Below are 16614 nucleotides of genomic sequence, written 5' to 3' on the forward strand. Positions count from 1 at the left end.
AGGAAAAAAGTAGTCATTCAGTAGAGCAGTCTCCTCTCCCAATTTGTATAAAGCCAGATACAGTTTGGAAATGAATATTTTGAGCTTAGGGTTATTTTCTTGATCTCTTGTTTTTATTTTTTGAGTTCATAACAAACAAATATTTAGAAAAGAAAATAAATTGTCTTAAGAAATCACAGATTTAAAACTTAAATATTTTATCAAAAATAACATTTGTTTTCTTGAGGGCATGTTAATATAAACCTTCTTTCTTTAAATGCTGGCTTTCTGATTCTTCTGACTCTACATCAGATTTATGTCTCAGTATAACACATTATTTCACCTATCTTTTTAAAATTTTTGTAACTTTCAGAAATAAATTTATAAGATCAATAATCATCTCAATTTCTATTAATTCAATAATGCTAAAGAATTTTCTACATCAGGGGTCAGCAGACCACAAGAAGCAACTTGTTTTTGTAAGTAAAGTTTTATTAGGACACCTCTACAACTCTTTATCTACATATTGTCTACAGTGGTTTTTACATTTCCATAGGAGTTATGAGTAGTTGTGACCAAGAACACATGGCATATAAACCTGAAATATTTACTCTCTGGCCCTTTAAGAAAAAAAAAAAACTTTACCAATTTCTGATCCCTGATCTATGTGTTTTAACAAGCAGAAGTTAAGTTTCAGGAATTTAAGACATATGACTCTTTTAGGTATAGCACTTACTTTTGTTTAAAGATTGACAGAGGCCGGGCGCGGTGGCTCAAGCCTGTAATCCCAGCACTTTGGGAGGCCGAGGCGGGTGGATCACGAGGTCAGGAGATCGAGACCATCCTGGCTAACACGGTGAAACCCCGTCTCTACTAAAAATACAAAAAACTAGCCGGGCGCGGTGGCGGGCGCCTGTAGTCCAAGCTACTCGGAGGCTGAGGCGGGAGAATGGCGGGAACCTGGGAGGCGGAGCTTGCAGTGAGCCGAGATCGCGCCACTGCACTCCAGCCTGGGCGACCCAGCGAGACTCCGCTCTCAAAAAAAAAAAAAAAAAAAAAGATTGACAGAAAGGTCAGTTGTTTGCAATGTTCTGATTGTTAAATTAGGAACCCTTTGTATTAGATATTACTGTATATAAATACTTAATATTTGGGATTTTTAACTGGTGACTTCAATAAATGAGAACTTACCTTGCAAAAATTGTAATACATATAGGAACTTGTGTAGATGTATAGAATTAATAATGCATCCTTCTCTACCTATTGGAGATAATATTTGGGTAGGAGCATTTTTTGGAATCTGATTTAAATATTCAATTGACTCTGAGAGCCACCACACAATGAATTGAATAAACAACATTTCAAAGCAGAAAGAAAGACCCTATCATTCATAACTGTCTTCCCCATTCCTTAGCATGCGGCTTTTTGAAAACAATTGCATTAAAGGAACAATGAATGCATCCCAAACTCACTTCACCATGTATTCATTGTTCAAAAAAAATAAAAAAATAATAATAATAAAAAAAGGACAGGGGAAATGAAATCACGTCTGTAGACTTCTGGAAACAATCATGCTGTGTGAGTCAGACTGAGGGTCAGCACTGCTTTGCCCGAATACCATAGGATCATGCTCTTGAAAACCTAACCAACATATTAAGTAGTAAAGAGAAAGAAAAATGAATAAAAATTCACATAATTGCAGATTGTATAGTTTGATGCTATGCGAATGGTCTTCATTTATGGCTAGGAATTACAAGACTGCTGTGAAGAGTGACAATTATACCTTGAAAATAAAAGACTGCAGTAATATCAGGACAGATATTAAAACAATAATGTGATCTAAAAGTTGCTTTCTAATACGGCTTCCCAACATCTGTCCTTCAAGATGTGGAAATGTACATTATTTTGTAAATTTAATCACACCTATCTATATATATTTTGTACTCTGTGCATCTTGTAATAATTAGGGGAAAAAACTGTCCCAGATACATCTCTTTTAATGCCACTATGCATTTTATTAGTTTGTTTAACCATCAGACAAACACTAACCAAAATAGAGTAGATCTGGAGGATGTGATTTTGAATTCACACTTGAGGATATAGGTACATTTCTGGATCTAAGGATATCTTTTTATTCTCTTGTTTCTTATTTTTGTAGTGGTGACAGTATATCCTTGTTCAATATGTATGTGTATTTATACATACTTATTAATAAAATAGGTATAAAATTTAATAAAAGTGTCAAGCATTCTTCGGACACTTTATTTTAACTCTGAGAAAAAACAGTGACAAGTTAAGAAAATATTGACAATTTAGTATCTCATGTGAATATCAAGTTGCAGCTTTCTGTATTCTTGTTTATGTAAATAAAGAAAAGCAATATATGACTGGGTACAGTGGCTCATTTTTGTAATCTCAGCACTTTGTGAGGCCAAGGAAGGCAGATCACCGGAGGTCGGGAATTCGAGACCAACCTGACCAACATGGAGAAACCCCGTCGCTACTAAAAATACAAAAAAAGTTAGGAGTGGTGGCACATGCCTGTAATCCCAACTAGTTGGGAGGCTGAGGCAAAAGAATTGCTTGAACCCGGGAGGTGAAGGTTGCAGTGAGTTGAACTTGCACCATTGCACTCCAGCCTTGGCAACAAGCAAAACTCTATCTCAAAATGTATAGTAATGTCTGTCAGTAATATCAAAAGATGAACAGATACATAGTTGATAGGATAGCTGTATAGCTATTACCACAAATATGCACATATTTACAAACTACTACACAACTCGAGACCACTCTGGCATTGTATAATCATGGTCAGTAGTGAATGTTTGCGCAAGTCTTTTGAAAATTCCATATAACTAATTTGATACTGCTCATTAAATTTGAGAATGACTTAAGTATTCAATAAATACATTAATTTTTTTTCTTTTAATAGTGAAATAATTACTATTATCTTTCAGGCTGTGTAATGACTTTATTTCAGAATTATAAACAAAAAGAAACAAACTAAAATAAGAGGCCTGATTTTAGCAACATGCCACTTTATCTTTGTAAAGTCTACAATACAATTGTTAATTGTGTAACCTGCGTGTTTCTTCTTTACCAGAAAGACAATTGATTACATGGTAACATTTTGCTCATAGATTAATTATACCATTAACAATTTATTGCAAAATTTCTTCAGTCTTTAGAAAGTAAACATGTGCATGCAATATAATATCAAAGAATTGTGACACAGACACTCATTCCATTGTATCTTTGTTTATCAATGAAAACAAAACATTTAATAATTCTTTAATGTTTTTATGAATAATAGAGTAAGTATAAAAACATCAACTACATACATTTTTAACAAAGAATTTTTCATTTCCATTATTTAAAATTGACTCTAATTAATTTTTAATAGAATATAAATAATGTTGACAGGTGGTTATTGATGGAACTGATTAAAAAGCTTCATTCATTCATTTATTTTTTAAAAATCAAATGTGCATTGTTTTTGGTATGAGTTTCAAATAGTCTGCCAAATTCTCATGATACAGAAATGAATGAAGCATGGTCCCTGCCTTAGTAGTCTGGAAGACAATGTTGGTTTGCAAACATTCAACATTTTACATTTCAGTGTAAAATACAAGTGTATCCAAAGAGCCAGATCTCATAAAAATATTTTTCCTCATGCATTTGTCTCAGTTTTCTACATTTGTAAATGTAGAATTTGTAATGTATTTCTTAATAAACTTGTCCTTCAGAATTGGAGTTTTTGTCTTTCTGTTCTTCATGATTGTTTTCTTTGGCAATATCTCCAAGTAAGTGCATTCTTACATCCACTGCATTGCTCATGCCTAAAACTAGACAGATTAAATGAAGTGCTAAGTGTGTTAGACAAATTATTTATGCTAAAAGTTATCTTTGCAAGTGAACTGACTTGGAAATTGTTGATTTTGCCTTTTTATTTTTCTAGTATAGAATATCCAATTTTAGATATTTTAAGAAATAACTTTTAAAGCTTCACATTTAACTATTAAAGAAGTATGTCAATACATAATTTAAAACTTGAACTAATACTTGCTATATCTTCATGTTCCTTGTCTGCCAGAGTTTAGTGCTAAGAGAGCCAGATTTGTACTAGGAGCCTAGAGCACTTATTATCTGGTTAATGTGAAAGATTTTAATTTTCAATAGGTATTGTTTCTTAAAGCATCAATTTTTAAAAAACAAGAAACAAAATAACTGAAATAACTGTTAATGTGGAAATCATTTCGTTCTAGGAGCAAATGTGAAAAATGATGCAATCTGCAGACAATAAAACTCTAGTTGTTTTGAGGTCAAAATAATCAGTATTATTTTTCTCTTGAGCAACACAGGAAGTAAAGGGACATTTTCATTAATTCCATCTGGCTCACAGATGTCATTTATTGTGAATTTTAGAAATACATGAAAACCTTATGGCTAATCTGTTTTGAAGCACGTTCATTTTTATGGCAGGATAAAAGGGCCAGTAGATGTTTATAGATGTATTTTAAAAGGCTATATTTACATATTTATTAAAACTAAAATATTATGTTACTAAATGATAATTTTTCCAAGTAATTATTCCTATCTAAAATGGCATTCAATCATATTTGTTCACCAAGCCGCAAGATGACTTCTGAATCAAATATTTTTAAATTTGACTTTTTTACTAAAGGATGTGTGGTTATATACAGTGCATATATTAGGAAAAACCCTTATTCATTTAGTAATGCTCTTGATATGTTTTGGCTTATGGTTCATTTCTTTTTAAATTCTGCTACATTCTTTGTTCCACTTAAATTTGGCTTCTGTGAAAACATTAAGAAATACTTTTTATTTACCTCTTAGAAGGTGTGGACAATATGACACCTTTGGAGATTTAATGTTAGATATACAGAAGTAGACCTTTAAAATGGAGTCTCTACTGCCAGTCATAAAGCAAAATCTGTGCAACAGGTACATCTAGATAGTTTTCATCCATATCTAGCTTGCTCACAATGACTTTCTCATGTATTACAAACAATCTGGCTCTTAATATAGTGTTTAAGTGAACTTTAATGTGGCACATGACAGTCTTCTGATATAGTCAGTTATCGGTTCAGAGGGTGAATTACTGAATCTTACTTCCCTACTGTTCAGTCCACAAGGGCTTAAATTCTTAACCGTGTATAGAGTTCCTGCAATATAATGTCATATTCCCTTCTTCCAGTTCACTAAGCAGGAAAGGTTATAAGTTCAGAAAATACTAGCTGAACCAAACAGCTTATGATTTCACCTATAAACGTTAGGGATACAAACATTTTCTCAACATCATGTGAACTACTGCCTGTGGTTTTGGGTCAGGTGTCCATGTTCATATGATAACACTCAGGTTCCATGAACACACATTAATGTGATTACAGATTTCCCTTTAAACCAAAAACAACATTACATTTAATTATGACCTCACTGAAGCTTAGTTGTATAATCAGTAAAAAATCGAAGTGGAAAGGAAAGAGTTAGACAAGGTGAATGCATGATTTTAAAAAATGTTTGTATTTGCTCATGCTGTATTTTTATAATATGTGAAAATCTGACATTCTGGTTTCATAAATACATTCTACATTCTTTTCATTTCTTCAGCCAGGTAATATATTTCCTAGAAAATGTGTATACTGATAAAATTGCAACTGGAATTTCATCATTAGGTTTAGGCTGGAATAATTTAAATATGTTATCGTAAAACTAAATGTCAAGTTGATTGAACCAAGATAACACAATAGCTTCTCTGAGCATGTTAGTGCACACCTTAGGCAATTGGCAGTCTCTTGACACAGATATGAACATATCTTATGGAAAACATTGGTGGAAAGTAAGCAAACAGTGTAATAACCAAATGTATCCAAATTACCTACCAAATCCATTCATCTGAGACTTAGATGAGCTTCAAAAGTCACATACCAGCTTTAAAGCTGTTCACAATACTGTTTACTCTATGAGACACTCCAACTATTAACAGTGTAAATGACTGCAATACTCAATACAATTTTCTAACACAATTACTTGTGTCTACAGGACTGTGACAATTTTTGAGCTATTGAAACTAACATGTTTGAGCTTCTGAAACAAACAGCTCTACAGTCAACTAAAATCACTAACAGTATTTGATTTTTGTCGTATTTGTTGCCTTCTATAATTCTGATAGGTAGCATAATTCTTTAGTATTGATCAATATGCTATGCTGTGTGTCAATATAAAAAATACAAATGCCAATTTCAGTTACTTGGAAACAGTTTAGGAGAAAACTCATGAAAGGATTTCATCTATTTTTACCATTCCTGACCATAGAGGTTAGCAAATTTACCCTTTATCATCATTTATCTTGGCCAAGGAAAGTCAAGAATTCATCTACTATCCAAGTGAAATCACCCATATTAGAAGAATGTCTAAAGGTTTTGTTTTGTTGTTCATTTTCCAGTTTCCTTACTAATATGGGTACAGTTATAATAGGAAATATTTTGAATAAAATATAATTTTATTCTTCAAAATGTGGGCTTGAAGCAGCTGCTTTTCATAGTGTACATCTGCATAGTGTTATGGAATGATAGGTTTTTAAAATGAGTGCTTCCAAATACCACATTTATTTTCTTCCATGCAGCTCGAATCCTCTCTCCGCCTGGTGTGTGTGTTCAGCTGGTTCTCCAAACCTTGGTCACAGTCTCACTGACCTTGGTTGCCTGGTTACAAAATCCTCTTTGTGATTTGTGAGATGCTTGTCTTGACCGAGAGCAAATGATATTTTTTCTACAGTAAACTTAAGAGAGTTTCTATTTCAGAGTAGAACATATTAAAACCAGTATATCTTGCCAATTTATAACTTGCACTTCTTAGGGAATAAAATTATGAACTGGATTTTTTTCTAACCAAATTATATTTAATATTATTGCCGACATTTACTTCCCGATTCTAGAGAATAAGCATCTCAAACAGTTAGAGGGCTGCAGTCTAACCTCCTTAAAAAATGAGGCATCTTTATAAAACATAAAGTATAAATACAATAATATGAAAATTATATGTTCTTCTGAAGACAAATGTTTACATAAATCAGTCATTTGCAGTCCACTTAATTTTCTCATTCTTTCTATAAATAAAGTTGAGAGAAACTAAATTTTTAATATTTTTTGATGCTGGAAAAAATAGTCTGTGATACGCATTTTATTTTGTCATTATCCAAGTGTATTTCTCTTTCTAAAGTTCCATATCCCTATGATAGTGTAAACATATATTGCTTGTCAGATACATATTTACTTAAATTTTTACATCCAATTTTCTTAATTGTTTCTTCTTCCAAGATAATAAGATCCACTCGTGTGTATACACACTTAAGGAGTGCTTTTTGTGAGCTTATTCAGATGCAGTAAAATAATAACATTTGTTTGTTGCAAGTGTATGGGTGCCTAATTCTGGAGATTACCTTAAATAGGAGGCAATGGGCAAAGTAAATGTAAGTGGTGTGGTCAAGTCAAGAATAACAAGTCCATTGTATCAGCGATCCAGTTTGCTACTTGGACAATTGAGCATATAGTCCCTCTGAAGTTAGTATAATTGGTACCAGCTGTTTAACTGTTGCTTTTTTTTTTTTTTTTTTTCAGTTTTGAACAGGAGCCAACTTGGCTTAAAAGCTGTGCTACCAAAATACCAAAAAGAAGAGACTGAAGAATGATGCCAATGTATACGTATGTATTTCTTTCAAGCCATTTTCCCGCAGCAGTTCATCTCAGGGCCACGATAATTCAAACACAATGATAGTGATAAAAGAGAAGTGGGTTGTTTGACTGCTAAGAGGCAGCTGGCCTGATTAAAGTCAATATGAGTGAGAAAAAAGCATTTCATTTTTAAACTTTTTCTTTATGAAACAATAATTTCCATTCAATGATGTGGTAAATGATTTATTTTCATCTCTAAGTACTTTATGTAACATAATGTTCTATAAGAATTATTAGTAACTAAGGCAACACAGGGCCCTGGGTCTCCAAATTTAAGCTTCTTCATAATTTTTTTTTCATTATTGTATCGAGTAAAACATATCTTTTGTAAGAATTCAAATATCAGATAATATTTTTCCTCTTTTCAAAATCATAGCAACATAAAGCATTATGTAACTGAGACACAGCTCCAATATTATCTAAGAGGTGTGTCTAAAGTCACATAACTAGTTAATGTCAAACATGGATTAAAATCTTTTTATTTCTCATTAATGAAAATGCTATTCAATGGCATACTAGCCTTCTGATCTACCTTACCAAAAGTAATTTTTAACAGATAGTACTTTAAATAAACTGTAAAATTCCAAGCTAGTTAGTAAAAAGTGTTACATTTTTTTAAGGTATAAAGGTAAGAGTTTCATTTTATACAACAGGGAACAATTAAATGTTCTAAAAGTATTAGAAAGTAGGCAGAAAGCATTAAAAGGAGTAATTTGGCAACAAAGTAGTCAAAAGGATGGTAATATTAAAAATATAGGGCAGTCACGGTGGCTCATGCCTGTAATTCCAGCACTTTGGGAGGCCGAAGTGGGCGAATCATGAGGTTAGGAGATCGAGACCATCCTGGCTAACATGGTGAAACCCCGTCTCTACCAAAAATACAAAATTAGCCAGGCATGGTGGTGGGCACTTGTAGTCCCAGCTACTCGGGAGGCTGAGGCAGGAGAATGGCATGATCCTGGGAGGGGGAGCTTTCAGTGAGCGGAGATCTGGCCACTGCACTCCAGCCTGGGCGACAGAGCAAGACTCCATCTCAAAAAAATAAATAAAATAAAATAAATATATATATATGTGTGTGTGTATATATATGTGTGTGTGTGTGTATGTGTGTATATATGTATATGTGTATATATACATAAAAGAAGGTCAACCTCGACGGGTCACACCTATAATCCCAGCACTTTGGGAGACCAAGATAGGAGGATCGCTGGAGGTCAGGAGTTCAAGACTAGCTTGGCAGACATAGCAATATGCATCTATCATAAATAAATAAATAAATAAATAAAAATAAAACAACCAGGAGACCATGGCAAGAATGACGGCGCCTCCCAGAAAGTCATATTCAGAAGACAAAGAAATGAGTGTCAGAAAAATGTTGAAGAAAGAAAAGTCAGGGCTTAAGCGGAATTTCATAAAATGAATGACAGGTATTGTATTAAAAGAAAGTCCACATTTTGGATAATGAAACATTTATTTATCCAGCAAATACTTACTGAGCACCTGCTCCCTGCCAAGCATTCTTCTATGCACGGTGTCTAAGAGAACGGTAGTATGTCACTGATAGAAAGGGATAATATGACAGCTACATCTTTCTTTTTCATTAAGCACGTTTGTTTGAATGACTTTTCCACATTTTTTATGTCTCTGGCAGAACCTGGGAAGGAATAATCATCTGATACATAAAATAATAAATAGAAAGGCCCTGTATTTTAGCAGAATATTTTACAGATAAGTAACTTGACACCCCAAAGAAAAAAAATGAATTGCGGCCGGGCGCGGTGGCTCAAGCCTGTAATCCCAGCACTTTGGGAGGCCGAGACGGGTGGATCACGAGGTCAGGAGATCGAGACCCTCCTGGCGAACACGGTGAAACCCCGTCTCTACTAAAAATACAAAAAACTAGCCGGGCGAGGTGGCGGGCGCCTGTGGTCCCAGCTACTCGGGAGGCTGAGGCAGGAGAATGGCGTGAACCCGGGAGGCGGAGCTTGCAGTGAGCTGAGATCCGGCCACTGCACTCCAGACCGGGCGACAGAGCAAGACTCCGTCTCAAAAAAAAAAAGAAAAAAGAAAAAAAATGAATTGCTCTAGATCATTTTTAAAATGAATTGTTCCCCTCTCCTCTTCCCAAATCTCCTAGAAGTACCATCTGCTTTCTCCATTTCTGAGGATCTTACCTCCTCTCTGCTGAATCCGAATGAACCCTGAGTCAACATGTGAATTACGGGCAGAGAACAGTTAAACTCATCGTTTCTAACCCACTCCCATGAGCTAATTAACTGAGTACCCTTACCAACAGGTCCTTTACATTGAGAATAAATTAGTTTGACAAAGAATCATTGGCATTCATTTGTGTATCACAACTCGATTTCTCCTCCCGTGATATAGAACAGAAAATTCTTATGGCTAGGTAAGTGTGGGCTGATACTGGCCACATGAGGCATTTCTTAGACCATAGTTTTATCAGTATCTGGGACCCCAAATTCAGCTGTTTCTCAACAGAGAGAAAACAATGGCTTTACTCAGAATTACTCAGCCTTGGCACTATTGACATTTGGGGCCAGATAATTCTTTGTTATGAGGGACTATTTTCTATGCTGCAGGATGTTTAACAGCATCTCCGTCCTCTCCTCACTGGATGCCAGTAGAATGTACCCCCACACTCTGAGGTTGTGACAACCAAAAATATCTCCAGGCATTTCTAATGTCCCCTGGGGGAAGGCCAAAATCACCCCCAGTTGAAAATCACTAATCTAGCTGATCTTAGTTCATCATGCAAACATCCAGAAGCAGTACAGATGATGAAAGTCATGCTGGGAGATCTGTGCTCGCAGATGGCTTGTGATGCTTTCCTCCATCCGCCGATCAGAAGTATACCTTAAGTTGTCATACCAGAAGTAAGTTCTTTCTTCTCTACGACTAACACACATTTAGGTCTATTTGTTAGAGACAGGGACTGGATTCTTATTGGCTCAGTGGCATTATTCTCTTAATGAGATTAATTTTATCAACACTGGAAACTAAAATACTTTCATAGTATGTGTCTCCCAGTACAAAAAAAAAAAAGCTCTTTCTTTTTGATCCTATTGTGTAAATGTTATGAAACAAACATATGCACATATGCGTGTTCTTTTTTTCTCAATATCTAAGTCCAAATAATCACAAACAGAACTTTGTTCCAATTGATCAGATTTTCTCAGAATTCTCATAGCAATTAACTGACTCTCCCACGTATGCCGTATCAATTTGGGGTTCAGTTTTGAACAACTCAGACTTTAATATTAAGCCTAACTTTTAATTCTTTGGCCACAGAAGACAACTGATATTTTCAGTAAAAATATAAAATAGTTTAGTGAAAATAGCCTGGTCTATCATATCCACTTTATTCTCAACCAGCATTTCACAGGAGCATTCATTCTCATCAGATTTTTATATTTCTATATTCAATAAGGAAGAGAACAAATAAGCCAAGTACTTAAAATAACTGGGACTATAAACAGAAATAAAAACATTTGCCTGCTTTGTTATAAACACTGAATAAAATGACATAAATCTTATTTTTTAATATGTTTCAGGGCTGTATTGTTTATCAAAATCATTTCAATACCATGACAATTCTGAAATTATTATTTTGTAGCAGTGGTTGGGATCTAGCTATAAAATAACTCTTTGCCTATGTTATCAAGAAACAAATGTGAATGGTTTGTTATTGTCCATTTTTTTCTTCCATAACCTTTCTTTACTCAATTAATCAATACTGTGTGCTACATTTACAGGCTATAGCTTAAAACTGGTATTTCTGATTGGAATCCATCCTTAGAAAGTAATTTCATAATAGTTAATGTTTAGAACAAAAAATATTTTCAGAAATTTAAATTTTTTAGCATTCTTCTCTCATTTGCTTGATAACCTTGTAATTACTCTATTGATTCTTCAAAACTTAAATTTTCACATAGCTTTGGAGAACTGTGTTACCAGAAAATACTTCATGTATTTCATGTACATGTCTTTTTTAAAAAACAAAACAACTATTCCTCAAGGACATAAACTATGTCTTTGTATCCTATATGGAGTCTTACGAACAGCAGGTGTTCAATTACTATTTGTTGATAAATCATAAATATGTGATTCATATATTTATGTATGTAATAGTATTAAGAGCCTAGCATTTGATTTTATATGCCTCTAAGATCCAGTGGCAGAAAAAGAGAATTTCCAGTAATGAGATTAAAAAGTTATATACTATAGATAAGTTAATTGCACCTATGGTTTCTAGGTATTCTATATTAATATTAGCTTTTGAGTATGATATATGATATTCAGTAGATACGCTGAAATATCAAATGTGTTTAAGATCTAATTTGACATATATTGAGCTTATTTATCTGATTTTATTTAGAGTTTATTTTAAGGTAATCATTTCAAAATCTGGAAAATGCACAAGAAAAAAATAGCTCTGCCTATGATTTTGGCAATTGGAAATAAAATACAGGCTGGGTGCGGTGGCTCAAGCCTGTAATCCCAGCACTTTGGGAATCCAAGCCAGGCGGATCACAAGGTCAGAGATGGAGAACATCCTGGGTGACACGGTTAAACCCCGTCTCTCCTGAAAATACAAAAAAATTAACTGGGCGTGGTGGCGGGCGCCTATAGTCCCAGCTCCTAGGGAGACTGAGGCAGAAGAATTGCTTGAACCTGGGAGACGGAGGCTGCAGTGAGCTGAGATCGCGTCACTGAATTCCAGCCTGAGCGACAAAGCGAGACTCCATCTCCAAAAAAAGAAAATACAAATCAAGAGTTTCCTCAAATTAATGTAATACTTGAAAAATATTGCCTGCAGTATTTCATACTTTTGCAAGATACAGTGACTTCCAATTGAAAGTATTTTTCAGGAAGAAGAAAATATATTATTGTATTTTCTCTGAAGATAGTCTTTTTATTGCTATGATGTTATATTCTCAGAAGATAGTCTTTTCACTGCCAGTATATGACTCTGTGCTCATTTTCATATGTTAACTATCTCTTTTAACTGTCCTGGTGAAACTTTGGTATTTGGTCTAAAATATTGGCATTGGATTATTCTGTCTGAGACAACTACTTACAATGAGCAGATTGAAACATGTGTAGTTGGGCCCAACACTGTATCAGAGAGCCTGACACAGGCCTCAGTTAGAATCCTCTATTCATGTCATGGCTCTACTTCTGGTTCATCACTAGGTGTAATGAAGAGCCAGACATTTGTTTATTGACTCCCACTTGAAACTATAAGTTTTTCACAGTAGGCGGCTAAAGATTCACAAATTTAAGTTATTTCTTACGGTACAATTTTATGTATGTGTTGCATGTTTTACAATTTAAGAAAAAGGAAGAGACTCTAACGTTTACTCTACATTCTCCATTTATGAAGTGCAAATTTAAAACATATATAGGACTGATTTGTTTAAGCCTGTATTCCAGTCAAGTTTATAGTCCCAATCCTGTGGTGGACTCATCTCTTTAGGCATTTCAGAAAAGTTCTTTTGGAAGAAGCTTTTTAGTCTGTGGTATATTTTATTGACTTACCCAGTAGTGCTGCACTTTAAATTTGGATTTCATCTGAGGAAAAAGATGGAACTTATTTGGACCAAGACACATGAATAATGTAAGTGATGGATCTCGACTGTGCCATTTTTGGCCCCAAATAGTCTGTGACTTTAATAGTTCTAAGATTGATTTTTGTTTTTGCACAACTCACATCTTTGTAAAAAAAATATGAGAGGTTTTCCAAAATCTTTATGTAATGGAATAAATAGACCCTTTCCCAAACTGTCCGTTTTAAAGGACAATGCTCCTTTGAAGGAGTAAATTTAGACATATTTATAAAAAGATACTATTTAAAGTCACACTTTGCACCTTCACTGAGGAAGAATAAGTGTTATCAAGATTTCACAGGAGCAGGATCTGGTTTTGTGGGTGTCAAGTGGCTTGTCCAAGGTCTCCAAGCATATAGTGGAGTGGTATTGTGAAGCCGTCATTATCAATGGCTTTTTAAAAAAACTTTTTGAAAACTACCTTTCCCTGTGATCTTCTAACTTGGTTCTTACCCTTGTTAAATTATTTTTTACAGTATTATGTGATCTTTTTAGCTTTGGAATGACTTGGGCTTAAACAGTTAACATTAGCTAATAATTCCTTGTTTTCTTTGCTTTTCTGGTAGGCAAGAGCTGGGCATTTAGCCAAGAAAGAAAACACTTATAATCCAAAAACTGAATAAATACATCTTGTTTTTCTGATGGTGTCCTAAATTGGGGAGGCAAAGGTGACATTTTAAAATTGAGTCTAAATGTTTGTAGTAAAACTCAACAAAAAGTGAGTTCCTCCTAGAGAGTCTGTGAAACCGCTATAACTGGACAACTGCAATTTTGGGGACTTTATTTCCATGGAAAATTAGAGATTCTCCTCTAAACCTTTTTTAAATTATATATCTAAGGAAAGTACCTCTTTGTCTCTTGAGGCTAAGCCCATACTGACTTGAACATTGGAAGTTTTGAGTCACATTTCTTCTTTTATCTAATTTAAGATAGTTGTGGAACTTAACATTTCTCTTTTTTAATACAAGTGTCTTAATAATTGAGGTTCCATGTAATGCATAAGGTGTTCAAATCCTTAACTAATAAAATCATGATAAGCATAATTTTTGACTGTATTAATAAATTTATTTAATATACACTTATGAAGTTTTTTTTTTTGGTTTGGGCACAATGCTGAAAGTTAGAGCTATAACTACAAATCAAAAATGAACAGAGTTCCTACCCTGTGGATCTCATAGTTTATCAAAATCAAGACATTATTTGAGAGAATAATTATGCTATCATAAGCTGTGCATCTCAGGTTTATCTAAACTATTACATAGAGATAAAGAAAATCAGTGTTATTATCAGTATTACAGTCTTTGAAATAGATATTTATTAAAAAAGTAAATATTAATTTTTAAGCATTAATTTCAGATTGTGAAATAGTATGATTGGATAACACCACAGGTCTTTTTGATAGGAGCCAATACTGTGGCTCACGTATAATTTCAGAAATGTATTTTATGCCCAGCACCTTTGTTCCTTTACACAAAACAAATAATAACTACCATATCACCTATTTGTTTGTCTGGTTTTCCCAGTAGAAAAAGAGGAAACTCTATTTTTACAAAACTGAAGCAAGCATTTTGCCCTTAATTAAGACTTCTGTAATAATTGGCTCTAATTATTTTTTATGTTGTGTATGAATAGATACTACATTTATTCTTTGCTGATATGCTCTGGCTTCTCATTTTACAAGAGATCTGGTTAAGGAAAATATATCTGAAAATGATATGTTGTTTCTAGAATGCAGTAAAGGCTTTTTGTAAAAAAATAAATCTGTTTTAATCTTTCACCCTTAAATTAGAAATGAAAATTAATTTCAGTATATTATATTAGATATACTAAAGTGTAGAAAATTAACAGTACACATAACATTACAACATTTGTTAAATGATAATGTTGTTTAGTATTTACTAGAACCACATTTTAAATAGGATTTTTCAGTTTACAATACTCAATAATGTCATTGATGCATGCAGTTTCTTCCTCGAGTGTAATTGAAAGCACTTTATTAATAATGTCAGCATGCCAAAAAAATCTATAATGAAGGTACTGAATAGAAACTATTAGAGACTGTAGACTTGACAGTATGGCACATCCAAATTTATTTTGCTTTATATTTGTAGTTGGGGTAGTATGACGTTGATCATAAATATAAAAGCTATTGTGTACTACTAGGTCTTTTAAGTGAAAATACAATTTTCTGAACCCTTTTGAATGGCAATGTAATTGACTGATAAATTTGACATACATTGATAGTGAATCACAATCTAAACATAAGTGAATTTTATATTATGAATGAAAAACAAATATGCTATTCTAGGAAACAAATGGTAATTCCAGATATGGCATTGTAGAAATAAATAGAAATGAGGTTATTTTCCCTGAAAAAATGTTATCGATGATAAAAATAGATATGCTGTATCTCAAAGTAATACAGTTGTGTCATAGTGGTAACTGTTTATATTACAACAAATAAAACAAACCCATGTAAATAAGGAGCAGTAGTTTGAAATGTATGCCTTCTTTTTCTCTTAAATAAGTGACTATGAAATATTCAAAGGCATTTTAATAGTGATCTTGTAAATATAATTAACCTGTTGATCTGTTAATAACTGCCAAAGCCCCCCATTAAATCTTCACTTTAGTTTTCATTGGTACACGTAATTAATAAATATATCTACCAAGTATTATATAACTTCTTCTGTCAACACATTTCTACAGTGACAATCTCGTATAATAGTTATTGAATTAATAATTATGTCTGATTAAAAATGATTTGGATGTGGATTCTGATTTTCACAATCTATCTGGAAAGATATATTAGTATAAAAAGAAAACTATCACAAGAAAAGTAAGATATTAGAAGACTTAAAGGGGAGAAAGTATTATTATAGTTTACTAATAAAAATTACCATTACAGATGTAGTATTTGCTTTGGGTTTTGAAAAATGAACAAAGTAGGCAGTTGGAAATATGAAATTAGAAATAAAGCTTTGAGACTTGTCTTAAAGTTCCAAAATCTATAGTGATTCCAAAGTCCATGCTCTTAGAGAAAAAAAAGACAAATATATAGAACATATAATAATAAACAGAGCAAAAGCAGATGTGGAACATATTACTTGTGTCTGCAATTCTGATTTTAACTCATACCTTAATCGGTATTGCTTTTTTAATATTGAATCTCATTTGCCACTAACTGTATGTTTATAGCAGGAAAAATATGACAGTCTACAATTGAATTTTTTCTTGAAGAGTGACATAGTTGT

This window comes from Trachypithecus francoisi, unplaced genomic scaffold (genome assembly GCF_009764315.1).
Source record: "Trachypithecus francoisi isolate TF-2019V2 unplaced genomic scaffold, Tfra_2.0 Lachesis_group1, whole genome shotgun sequence".
Taxonomy (NCBI): Eukaryota; Metazoa; Chordata; class Mammalia; order Primates; family Cercopithecidae; genus Trachypithecus; species Trachypithecus francoisi.